Here is a 13,374-nt window from a genome sequence, read left to right as displayed (position 1 = left end):
TCCTGGAGCATGGAATCGTATGAACTAATCGAAGGTTATCATCGTATCGTCCAGCCATGGAGTGTCGCAGTGGACTGATGACGAAAGCAACGGTGTTGCTGCACACCTTTTTTGGCGGTGCTTGACAGGTAAACAATATGAGTTAACTTAATTTCCATGGACTAAGTAGCTCTTCATGTTGAATATATGCAGACTCGGTCTTCAGTATACCATTGCCGGGACGGCTACATCATGACCATCGCAAGAACCAGTCGTGCAGTGCATTGATTGACTCGTGAAGAGGGCCGTTACCACCATATTGCCTCGTTCCTTCGCCTAAGGTTAGCATCGTTACATGTTGTTATCTGCTTTGACTTAGCTTTTGTTTTCTTTTAAATCTTTAGATCATCTACATACAGCTTCTGTTTTTCTGGATGGTTTCGTCGAGATCATGGAAGTGATTACTGGTGGAGTTAAGAAATATTCTTGTGATGGACATCTGCTGTTGGAGCCCACTGACCTTCAACTGCTGCTCAGGTGAAAAAAATTCGGTTGCTTTAATTCAGTTTGACGAAGCTACTCTCACCTTTAGATAGCAGATTCGCTATAAAATATACTCTTTTCTCAAGCTTTCCACAGTGGTCATTGAAGAGGGCAGTCGTACAGCACTGCTCTCATGAGGATGATGTTCCTCTCCTGTTATTCAATGATGAATATCTTTCGTAGTTATTTTGCTTTTACAAAGCTGTCTTGCTGTATTTGTAGATCAACTACCACAAGTTAGCTTTTGTATTGGTGTTATCATTCTGGCGGTGGTATACGCCAGTGGTAGACTGTAAAAGAGCTTTGGCGATGTATATGTGGCAGTCGCACACCTTGACTTGCTGTTGCCGCTCAAGTGATCAATCTGAGTTGCCTTATTTCCTTTTAATATAGTGGGCATGCCTTTTCATGTCTGCAGGTTCGGTCTGGGCTCTATCCTTCTCTGAAAGGTTCCAGCATGATCATTTCACTTTCGAGTGGGGACATTTAGAATGAGGCTTCTCGAGATAACAGCTGTTGAATGCCTTGCTGCGGTTTGTCAGGTGAGCCTTCGTTTACAAAAACAAAAAAAAAAGCCTTTTCTAAGCTGTCCTTTGTGTTTATTTGCAGATGCGCTACCAGACGTTTGTGTATATGGTTCCATCGTGATTAAGGAATACGCCAATCGTGGAGTGCAGAAGCGCTCTGTCTTTGAAGATGTTTGATGGGCACCACATGTTCTAGCAGCTCTGTCTCAGGTGAGCAAATAAATTTACTTACATCAATTTGATTTTAGCAATCTTGTGCTGCCTTAAGCATTCGCGAATGTACTGCGTTGAGTTTAATTTTGAGATGAATGATCTAGTATTGGCCCCAGTTCGTTTGTTAGCATTGAATGTACAAGGTGTCAAGTGGGGCAACGTTGCGCTTTTATGGAGACTCAATGCACCACCGCCGTGTATGGCAGGCGCGAGTTTGGTGATCGCGTACATTATTTTACTGTTCTGTTACGGATGTAATTTTGTCTGGCAATTTCGGCGCACCCCTAAATTTGTGGTCTCAAACTTCTCAGTGGCCTCTGGAGGTGATTGGGCAAGTTCGAAGTGGAGTTTGACTGAACAATGCGGATACAGAACTGGCTTCTAGCTTCCAGCTTCCAGCTTCATAGCATCCCATCTCAGAGTGAGTGTACGAGGCCAATAGCCTCGTGGTGAGGGTGGAATGTGTCCAAGGAACCGTTTCAATACACAATCCTAATTTTCATTAGCTGAAGCTTCACTTGAGCATTAACTGAAAGCAGCTAGACATTCCATACCACAGTATTGACAGTGCACAGTAGTGTACTATTCGGTCTCAGGTTCCTTAGAGCATCACCACTAGAGGTCTTGTCAGTGACGGAAGCGTGAGGAGCTACGTCGCGCATAAGCTTTAGGTTCAGCGCTCTTTGGGCAGAACTAGCAGATAGGGTTTGCACCTTACGTTTGCGTTACGGACATTGGCCTCTTCCGAATGCACTTGCAACCAAGTCATTTTATCGTGTCAAGGAATGCCCGTGCGCGAAAAGTGCTCTTGATCGATAAATTGATCCTAGTCGCAAAGGCATTCGGAATTCTCGCCCACACCATCTAGCAACTGCGATGAAAGGACGTTGCCTACGGTCTGCGACACATCGCACTTCCGTTGCAGCAAAGGTAGTGTGACTGACCATTTATCGACAAATATTGTAATTATGAATAACAACGAGGATTCCAGCTCATGGACTGTTCACTTGGCTGCAATCACTCTGGGATATAACACATTTGTGCTCACCTTATTAACAAGTGTTTCGAGCCTTATATTTTTGCAGATTGGCCACCCCACTCCGAACACAGCCCGAGTAAGGGCATCGCAGTGCTCTGCAATTTTCGGATTTAACTGTTCGTGGTCCGTGGTTGTGCGTCTAGCCTCAGTGACTCCTGCGACCGCCATTCTGTTGCCTGGCATTTCTCAGGTAATCTCCTCAATGACCGTGTTTACTTTTCGATAATGTGTTGGCGTTCCGAATATTTTGCATTCGAGTCAACTTCGAATTTTGCATGTTTCAGTGTCAGCTGGAGGTTTCCGGACAGCTTGGAACCAGAAAATAACCGGCGACTGTGGACGGACCTTAAAAACTATGTGAAAGCTTCGTCAACGTGGATAGCAGAGTACGTATGCAGGGATATCAGTAGTGTTGAGGTTCAGTTTGATCCAGGGAGCATAAGTTTGACTGGTCACTCTATTTTTACTAAGCTCTATTCCCGGATGTATCCAGATGTACTTCCTGGAGCATGGACTCGTATGAACTAGTCGAAGGTTATCATCGTGTGGTCCAGCCATGGAGTGTCGCAGTGGACTGATGACGAAAGCAATGGTGTTGCTACACACCTTTGGCGCTGCTTGACAGGTAAACAATATGAGTTAACTTAATATCCATGGACTAAGTAGCTCTTCATAGTGAATATATGCAGACTCGGTCTCAAGTATACCATTGCCAGGACGGCTCCACAATGACCATCGCAAGACCTCTGTGACTCCTGCGACCGCCATTATGTTGGCTGGCACTTCTCAGGTAATCTCCTCAATGACCGTGTTTACGTTTCGATAATGTGTTGGCATTCCGAATATTTTGCATTCGACTCAACTTCGTATTTTGCATGTTTCAGTGCCAGCTGGAGGTTTCCGGATAGCTTGGAACCAGAAAATAACCGGCGACTGTGGACGGACCTTAAAAGCTATGTGAAAGCTTCGTCACCGTGGATAGCAGAGTACGTATGCAGGGATATCAGTAGTGTTGAGGTTCAGTTTGATCCAGGGAGCATAAGTTTGACTGGTCACTCTATTTTTACTAAGCTCTATTCCCGGATGTATCCAGATGTACTTCCTGGAGCATGGACTCGTATGAACTAGTCGAAGGTTATCATCGTGTGGTCCAGCCATGGAGTGTCGCAGTGGACTGATGACGAAAGCAATGGTGTTGCTATACACCTTCTTTGGCGCTGCTTGACAGGTAAACAATATGAGTTAACTTGATTTCCATGGACTAAGTAGCTCTTCATATTGAATATATGCAGACTCGGTTTCAAGTATAGCATTGCCAGGACGGCTCCACCATGACCATCGCAAGACCTTAGTGACTCCTGCGACCGCCATTCGTTTGGCTGGCACTTCTCAGGTAATCTCCTCAATGACCGTGTTTACTTTTCGATAATGTGTTGGCGTTCCGAATATTTTGCATTCGACTCAACTTCGAATTTTGCATGTTTCAGTGTCAGTTGGAGGTTTCCGGACAGCTTGGAACCAGAAAATAACCGGCGACTGTGGACGGACCTTAAAAACTATGTGAAAGCTTCGTCACCGTGGATAGCAGAGTACGTATGCAGCGATATCAGTAGTGTTGAGGTTCACTTTGATCCAGAGTGCATAAGTTTGACTGGTCACTCTATTTTTACTAAGCTCTATTCCCGGATGTATCTAGATGTACTTCCTGGAGCATGGAATCGTATGAACTAATCGAAGGTTATCATCGTATCGTCCAGCCATGGAGTGTCGCAGTGGACTGATGACGAAAGCAACGGTGTTGCTGCACACCTTTTTTGGCGGTGCTTGACAGGTAAACAATATGAGTTAACTTAATTTCCATGGACTAAGTAGCTCTTCATGTTGAATATATGCAGACTCGGTCTTCAGTATACCATTGCCGGGACGGCTACATCATGACCATCGCAAGAACCAGTCGTGCAGTGCATTGATTGACTCGTGAAGAGGGCCGTTACCACCATATTGCCTCGTTCCTTCGCCTAAGGTTAGCATCGTTACATGTTGTTATCTGCTTTGACTTAGCTTTTGTTTTCTTTTAAATCTTTAGATCATCTACATACAGCTTCTGTTTTTCTGGATGGTTTCGTCGAGATCATGGAAGTGATTACTGGTGGAGTTAAGAAATATTCTTGTGATGGACATCTGCTGTTGGAGCCCACTGACCTTCAACTGCTGCTCAGATGAAAAAAATTCGGTTGCTTTAATTCAGTTTGACGAAGCTACTCTCACCTTTAGATAGCAGATTCGCTATAAAATATACTCTTTTCTCAAGCTTTCCACAGTGGTCATTGAAGAGGGCAGTCGTACAGCACTGCTCTCGTGAGGATGAAGTGCTTTTTCCGCCAATGTTCCTCTCCTGTTATTCAATGATGAATATCTTTCGTAGTTATTTTGCTTTTACAAAGCTGTCTTGCTGTATTTGTAGATCAACTACCACAAGTTTGCTTTTGTGTTGGTGTTATCATTCTGGCCGTGGTATACGCCAGTGGTAGACTGTAAAAGAGCTTGGCGATGTATATGTGGCAGTCGCACACATTGACTTGCTGTTGCCGCTCAAGTGATCAATCTGAGTTGCCTTATTTCCTTTTAATACAGTGGGCATGCCTTTTCATGTCTGCAGGTTCGGTCTGGGCTCTATCCTTCTCTGAAAGGTTCCATGATGATCATTTCACTTTCGAGTGGGGACATTTAGAATGAGGCTTCTCGAGATAACAGCTGTTGTTGCCAGAATGAATCGCTGCGGTTTGTCAGGTGAGCCTTCGTTTACAAAAACAAAAAAAATGCCTTTACTAAGCTGTTCTTTGTGTTTATTTGCAGATGCGCTACCAGACGTTTGTGTATATGGTTCCATTGTGATTAAGGAAAACGCCAATCGTGGAGTGCAGAAGCGCTCTGTCTTTGAAGATGTTTGATGGGCACCACATGTTCTAGCAGCTCTGTCTCAGGTGAGCAAATAAATTTACTTACATCAATTTGATTTTAGCAATCTTGTGCTGCCTTAAGCATTCGCGAATGTACTGCGTTGAGTTTAATTTTGTGATGAATGATCTAGTATTGGCCCCAGTTCGTTTGTTAGCATTGAATGTACAAGGTGTCACGTGGGGCAACGTTGCGCTTTTAAGGAGACTCAATGCACCACCGCCGTGTATGGCAGGCGCGAGTTTGGTGATCGCGTACATTATTTTACTGTTCTGTTACGGATGTAATTTTGTCTGGCAATTTCGGCGCACCCCTAAATCTGTGGTCTCAAACTTCTCAGTGGCCTCTGGAGGTGATTGGGCAAGTTCGAAGTGGAGTTTGACTGAACAATGCGGATACAGAACTGGCTTCTAGCTTCCAGCTTCCAGCTTCATAGCATCCCATCGCAGAGTGAGTGTACGAGGCCAATAGCCTCGTGGTGAGGGTGGAATGTGTCCATGGAACCGTTTCAATACACAATCCTAATTTTCATTAGCTGAAGCTTCACTTGAGCATTAACTGAAAGCAGCTAGACATTCCATACCACAGTATTGACAGTGCACAGTAGTGTACTATTCGGTCTCAGGTTCCTTAGAGCATCACCACTAGAGGTCTTGTCAGTGACGGAAGCGTGAGGAGCTACGTCGCGCATAAGCTTTAGGTTCAGCGCTCTTTGGGCAGAACTAGCAGATAGGGTTTGCACCTTACGTTTGCGTTACGGACATTGGCCTCTTCCGAATGCACTTGCAACCAAGTCATTTTATCGTGTCAAGGAATGCCCGTGCGCGAAAAGTGCTCTTGATCGATAAATTGATCCTAGTCGCAAAGGCATTCGGAATTCTCGCCCACACCATCTAGCAACTGCGAAGAAAGGACGTTGCCTACGGTCTGCGACACATCGCACTTCCGTTGCAGCAAAGGTAGTGTGACTGACCATTTATCGACAAATATTGTAATTATGAATAACAACGGGGATTCCAGCTCATGGACTGTTCACTTGGCTGCAATCACTCTGGGATATAACACATTTGTGCTCACCTTATTAACAAGTGTTTCGAGCCTTATATTTTTGCAGATTGGCCACCCCACTCCGAACACAGCCCGAGTAAGGGCATCGCAGTGCTCTGCCATTTTCGGATTTAACTGTTCGTGGTCCGTGGTTGTGCGTCTAGCCTCAGTGACTCCTGCGACCGCCATTCTGTTGCCTGGCATTTCTCAGGTAATCTCCTCAATGACCGTGTTTACTTTTCGATAATGTGTTGGCGTTCCGAATATTTTGCATTCGACTCAACTTCGAATTTTGCATGTTTCAGTGTCAGCTGGAGGTTTCCGGACAGCTTGGAACCAGAAAATAACCGGCGACTGTGGACGGCCCTTAAAAACTATGTGAAAGCTTCGTCAACGTGGATAGCAGAGTGCGTATGGAAGGATATCAGTAGTGTTGAGGTTCAGTTTGATCCAGAGAGCATAAGTTTGACTGGTCACTCTATTTTTACTAAGCTCTGTTCCCGGATGTATCCAGATGTACTTCCTGGAGCATGGAATCGTATGAACTAATCGAAGGTTATCATCATGTGGTCCAGCCATGGAGTGTCGCAGTCGACTGATGACGAAAGCAATGGTGTTGCTACACACCTTTGACGCTGCTTGACAGGTAAACAATATGAGTTAACTTAATTTCCATGGACTAAGTAGCTCTTCATAGTGAATATATGCAGACTCGGTCTCAAGTATACCATTGCCAGGACGGCTCCACAATGACCATCGCAAGACCTCTGTGACTCCTGCGACCGCCATTATGTTGGCTGGCACTTCTCAGGTAATCTCCTCAATGACCGTGTTTACGTTTCGATAATGTGTTGGCATTCCGAATATTTTGCATTCGACTCAACTTCGTATTTTGCATGTTTCAGTGCCAGCTGGAGGTTTCCGGATAGCTTGGAACCAGAAAATAACCGGCGACTGGACGGACCTTAAAAGCTATGTGAAAGCTTCGTCACCGTGGATAGCAGAGCACGTATGCAGGGATATCAGTAGTGTTGAGGTTCAGTTTGATCCAGGGAGCATAAGTTTGACTGGTCACTCTATTTTTACTAAGCTCTATTCCCGGATGTATCCAGATGTACTTCCTGGAGCATGGACTCGTATGAACTAGTCGAAGGTTATCATCGTGTGGTCCAGCCATGGAGTGTCGCAGTGGACTGATGACGAAAGCAATGGTGTTTGTACACACCTTCTTTGGCGCTGCTTGACAGGTAAACAATATGAGTTAACTTAATATCCATGGACTAAGTAGCTCTTCATATTGAATATATGCAGACTCGGTCTCAAGTATAGCATTGCCAGGACGGCTCCACCATGGCCATCGCAAGACCTCAGTGACTCCTGCGACCGCCATTCTGTTGGCTGGCACTTCTCAGGTAATCTCCTCAATGACTGTGTTTACTTTGCGATAATGTGTTGGCGTTGCGAATATTTTGCATTCGACTCAACTTCGAATTTTGCATGTTTCAGTGTCAGCTGGAGGTTTCCGGACAGCTTGGAACCAGAAAATAACCGGCGACTGTGGACGGACCTTAAAAACTATGTGAAAGCTTTGTCACCGTGGATAGCAGAGTACGTATGCAGGGACATCAGTAGTGTTGAGTTTCAGTTTGATCCAGAGAGCATAAGTTTGACTGGTCACTCTATTTTTACTAAGCTCTATTCCCGGATGTATCCAGATGTACTTCCTGGAGCATGGAATCGTATGAACTAATCGAAGGTTATCATCGTGTGGTCCAGCCATGGAGTGTCGCAGTGGACTGATGACGAAAGCAATGGTGTTGCTACACACCTTCTTTGGCGCTGCTTGACAGGTAAACAATATGAGTAAACTTGATTTCCATGGACTACGTAGCTCTTCATATTGAATATATGCAGACTCGATTTCAAGTATAGCATTGCCAGGACGGCTACATCATGACCATCGCAAGACCCAGTCGTGCAGTGCATTGATTGACTCGTGAAGAGGGCGGTTACCACCATATTGCCTCGTTCCTTCGCCTAAGGTTAGCATCGTTACATGTTGTTATCTGCTTTGACTTAGCTTTTGTTTTCTTTTAAATCTTTAGATCATCTACATACAGCTTCTGTTTTTCTGGATGGTTTCGTCGAGATCATGGAAGTGATTACTGGTGGAGTTAAGAAATATTCTTGTGATGGCCATCTGCTGTTGGAGCCCACTGTCCTTCAACTGCTGCTCAGGTGAAAAAATTCGGTTGCTTTAATTCAGTTTGACGAAGCTACTCTCACCTTTAGATAGCAGATTCGCTACAAAATATACTCTTTTCTCAAGCTTTCCACAGTGGTCATTGAAGAGGGCAGTCGTACAGCACTGCTCTCATGAGGATGATGTTCCTCTCCTGTTATTCAATGATGAATATCTTTCGTAGTTATTTTGCTTTTACAAAGCTGTCTTGCTGTATTTGTAGATCAACTACCACAAGTTAGCTTTTGTATTGGTGTTATCATTCTGGCCGTGGTATACGCCAGTGGTAGACTGTAAAAGAGCTTTGGCGATGTATATGTGGCAGTCGCACACCTTGACTTGCTGTTGCCGCTCAAGTGATCAATCTGAGTTGCCTTATTTTTTTTAATATAGTGGGCATGCCTTTTCATGTCTGCAGGTTCGGTCTGGGCTCTATCCTTCTCTGAAAGGTTCCAGCATGATCATTTCACTTTCGAGTGGGGACATTTAGAATGAGGCTTCTCGAGATAACAGCTGTTGAATGCCTTGCTGCGGTTTGTCAGGTGAGCCTTCGTTTACAAAAACAAAAAAAAAAGCCTTTACTAAGCTGTCCTTTGTGTTTATTTGCAGATGCGCTACCAGACGTTTGTGTATATGGTTCCATCGTGATTAAGGAATACGCCAATCGTGGAGTGCAGAAGCGCTCTGTCTTTGAAGATGTTTGATGGGCACCACATGTTCTAGCAGCTCTGTCTCAGGTGAGCAAATAAATTTACTTACATCAATTTGATTTTAGCAATCTTGTGCTGCCTTAAGCATTCGCGAATGTACTGCGTTGAGTTTAATGTTGAGATGAATGATCTAGTATTGGCCCCAGTTCGTTTGTTAGCATTGAATGTACAAGGTGTCAAGTGGGGCAACGTTGCGCTTTTAAGGAGACTCAATGCACCACCGCCGTGTATGGCAGGCGCGAGTTTGGTGATCGCGTACATTATTTTACTGTTCTGTTACGGATGTAATTTTGTCTGGCAATTTCGGCGCACCCCTAAATCTGTGGTCTCAAACTTCTCAGTGGCCTCTGGAGGTGATTGGGCAAGTTCGAAGTGGAGTTTGACTGAACAATGCGGATACAGAACTGGCTTCTAGCTTCCAGCTTCCAGCTTCATAGCATCCCATCGCAGAGTGAGTGTACGAGGCCAATAGCCTCGTGGTGAGGGTGGAATGTGTCCATGGAACCGTTTCAATACACAATCCTAATTTTCATTAGCTGAAGCTTCACTTGAGCATTAACTGAAAGCAGCTAGACATTCCATACCACAGTATTGACAGTGCACAGTAGTGTACTATTCGGTCTCAGGTTCCTTAGAGCATCACCACTAGAGGTCTTGTCAGTGACGGAAGCGTGAGGAGCTACGTCGCGCATAAGCTTTAGGTTCAGCGCTCTTTGGGCAGAACTAGCAGATAGGGTTTGCACCTTACGTTTGCGTTACGGACATTGGCCTCTTCCGAATGCACTTGCAACCAAGTCATTTTATCGTGTCAAGGAATGCCCGTGCGCGAAAAGTGCTCTTGATCGATAAATTGATCCTAGTCGCAAAGGCATTCGGAATTCTCGCCCACACCATCTAGCAACTGCGAAGAAAGGACGTTGCCTACGGTCTGCGACACATCGCACTTCCGTTGCAGCAAAGGTAGTGTGACTGACCATTTATCGACAAATATTGTAATTATGAATAACAACGAGGATTCCAGCTCATGGACTGTTCACTTGGCTGCAATCACTCTGGGATATAACACATTTGTGCTCACCTTATTAACAAGTGTTTCGAGCCTTATATTTTTGCAGATTGGCCACCCCACTCCGAACACAGCCCGAGTAAGGGCATCGCAGTGCTCTGCAATTTTCGGATTTAACTGTTCGTGGTCCGTGGTTGTGCGTCTAGCCTCAGTGACTCCTGCGACCGCCATTCTGTTGCCTGGCATTTCTCAGGTAATCTCCTCAATGACCGTGTTTACTTTTCGATAATGTGTTGGCGTTCCGAATATTTTGCATTCGACTCAACTTCGAATTTTGCATGTTTCAGTGTCAGCTGGAGGTTTCCGGACAGCTTGGAACCAGAAAATAACCGGCGACGGTGGACGGACCTTAAAAACTATGTGAAAGCTTCGTCACCGTGGATAGCAGAGTACGTATGCAGCGATATCAGTAGTGTTGAGGTTCAGTTTGATCCAGGGAGCATAAGTTTGACTGGTCACTCTATTTTTACTAAGCTCTATTCCCGGATGTATCCAGATGTACTTCCTGGAGCATGGACTCGTATGAACTAGTCGAAGGTTATCATCGTGTGGTCCAGCCATGGAGTGTCGCAGTCGACTGATGACGAAAGCAATGGTGTTGCTACACACCTTTGGCGCTGCTTGACAGGTAAACAATATGAGTTAACTTAATATCCATGGACTAAGTAGCTCTTCATAGTGAATATATGCAGACTCGGTCTCAAGTATACCATTGCCAGGACGGCTCCACAATGACCATCGCAAGACCTCTGTGACTCCTGCGACCGCCATTATGTTGGCTGGCACTTCTCAGGTAATCTCCTCAATGACCGTGTTTACGTTTCGATAATGTGTTGGCATTCCGAATATTTTGCATTCGACTCAACTTCGTATTTTGCATGTTTCAGTGCCAGCTGGAGGTTTCCGGATAGCTTGGAACCAGAAAATAACCGGCGACTGTGGACGGACCTTAAAAGCTATGTGAAAGCTTCGTCACCGTGGATAGCAGAGTACGTATGCAGGGATATCAGTAGTGTTGAGGTTCAGTTTGATCCAGGGAGCATAAGTTTGACTGGTCACTCTATTTTTACTAAGCTCTATTCCCGGATGTATCCAGATGTACTTCCTGGAGCATGGACTCGTATGAACTAGTCGAAGGTTATCATCGTGTGGCCCAGCCATGGAGTGTCGCAGTGGACTGATGACGAAAGCAATGGTGTTGCTATACACCTTCTTTGGCGCTGCTTGACAGGTAAACAATATGAGTTAACTTGATTTCCATGGACTAAGTAGCTCTTCATATTGAATATATGCAGGCTCGGTTTCAAGTATAGCATTGCCAGGACGGCTCCACCATGACCATCGCAAGACCTTAGTGACTCCTGCGACCGCCATTCGTTTGGCTGGCACTTCTCAGGTAATCTCCTCAATGACCGTGTTTACTTTTCGATAATGTGTTGGCGTTCCGAATATTTTGCATTCGACTCAACTTCGAATTTTGCATGTTTCAGTGTCAGTTGGAGGTTTCCGGACAGCTTGGAACCAGAAAATAACCGGCGACTGTGGACGGACCTTAAAAACTATGTGAAAGCTTCGTCACCGTGGATAGCAGAGTACGTATGCAGCGATATCAGTAGTGTTGAGGTTCACTTTGATCCAGAGTGCATAAGTTTGACTGGTCACTCTATTTTTACTAAGCTCTATTCCCGGATGTATCTAGATGTACTTCCTGGAGCATGGAATCGTATGAACTAATCGAAGGTTATCATCGTATCGTCCAGCCATGGAGTGTCGCAGTGGACTGATGACGAAAGCAACGGTGTTGCTGCACACCTTTTTTGGCGGTGCTTGACAGGTAAACAATATGAGTTAACTTAATTTCCATGGACTAAGTAGCTCTTCATGTTGAATATATGCAGACTCGGTCTTCAGTATACCATTGCCGGGACGGCTACATCATGACCATCGCAAGAACCAGTCGTGCAGTGCATTGATTGACTCGTGAAGAGGGCCGTTACCACCATATTGCCTTGTTCCTTCGCCTAAGGTTAGCATCGTTACATGTTGTTATCTGCTTTGACTTAGCTTTTGTTTTCTTTTAAATCTTTAGATCATCTACATACAGCTTCTGTTTTTCTGGATGGTTTCGTCGAGATCATGGAAGTGATTACTGGTGGAGTTAAGAAATATTCTTGTGATGGACATCTGCTGTTGGAGCCCACTGACCTTCAACTGCTGCTCAGGTGAAAAAAATTCGGTTGCTTTAATTCAGTCTGACGAAGCTACTCTCACCTTTAGATAGCAGATTCGCTATAAAATATACTCTTTTCTCAAGCTTTCCACAGTGGTCATTGAAGAGGGCAGTCGTACAGCACTGCTCTCGTGAGGATGAAGTGCTTTTTCCGCCAATGTTCCTCTCCTGTTATTGAATGATGAATATCTTTCGTAGTTATTTTGCTTTTACAAAGCTGTCTTGCTGTATTTGTAGATAAACTACCACAAGTTTGCTTTTGTGTTGGTGTTATCATTCTGGCAGTGGTATACGCCAGTGGTAGACTGTAAAAGAGCTTTGGCGATGTATATGTGGCAGTCGCACACATTGACTTGCTGTTGCCGCTCAAGTGATCAATCTGAGTTGCCTTATTTCCTTTTAATACAGTGGGCATGCCTTTTGATGTCTGCAGGTTCGGTCTGGGCTCTATCCTTCTGTGAAAGGTTCCATCATGATCATTTCACTTTCGAGTGGGGACATTTAGAATGAGGCTTCTCGAGATAACAGCTGTTGTTGCCAGAATGCCTCGCTGCGGTTTGTCAGGTGAGCCTTCGTTTACAAAAACAAAAAAATGCCTTTACTAAGCTGTTCTTTGTGTTTGTTTGCAGATGCGCTACCAGACGTTTGTGTATATGGTTCCATCGTGATTAAGGAATACGCCAATCGTGGAGTGCAGAAGCGCTCTGTCCTTGAAGATGTTTGATGGGCACCAGATGTTCTAGGAGCTCTGTCTCAGGTGAGCAAATAAATTTACTTACATCAATTTGATTTTAGCAATCTTGTGTTGCCTTAAGCATTC

This window comes from Dermacentor variabilis, chromosome 10, assembly GCF_050947875.1.
Source record: "Dermacentor variabilis isolate Ectoservices chromosome 10, ASM5094787v1, whole genome shotgun sequence".
In the NCBI taxonomy this organism is placed as follows: domain Eukaryota; kingdom Metazoa; phylum Arthropoda; class Arachnida; order Ixodida; family Ixodidae; genus Dermacentor; species Dermacentor variabilis.
This window is presented reverse-complemented; position numbering follows the sequence as displayed.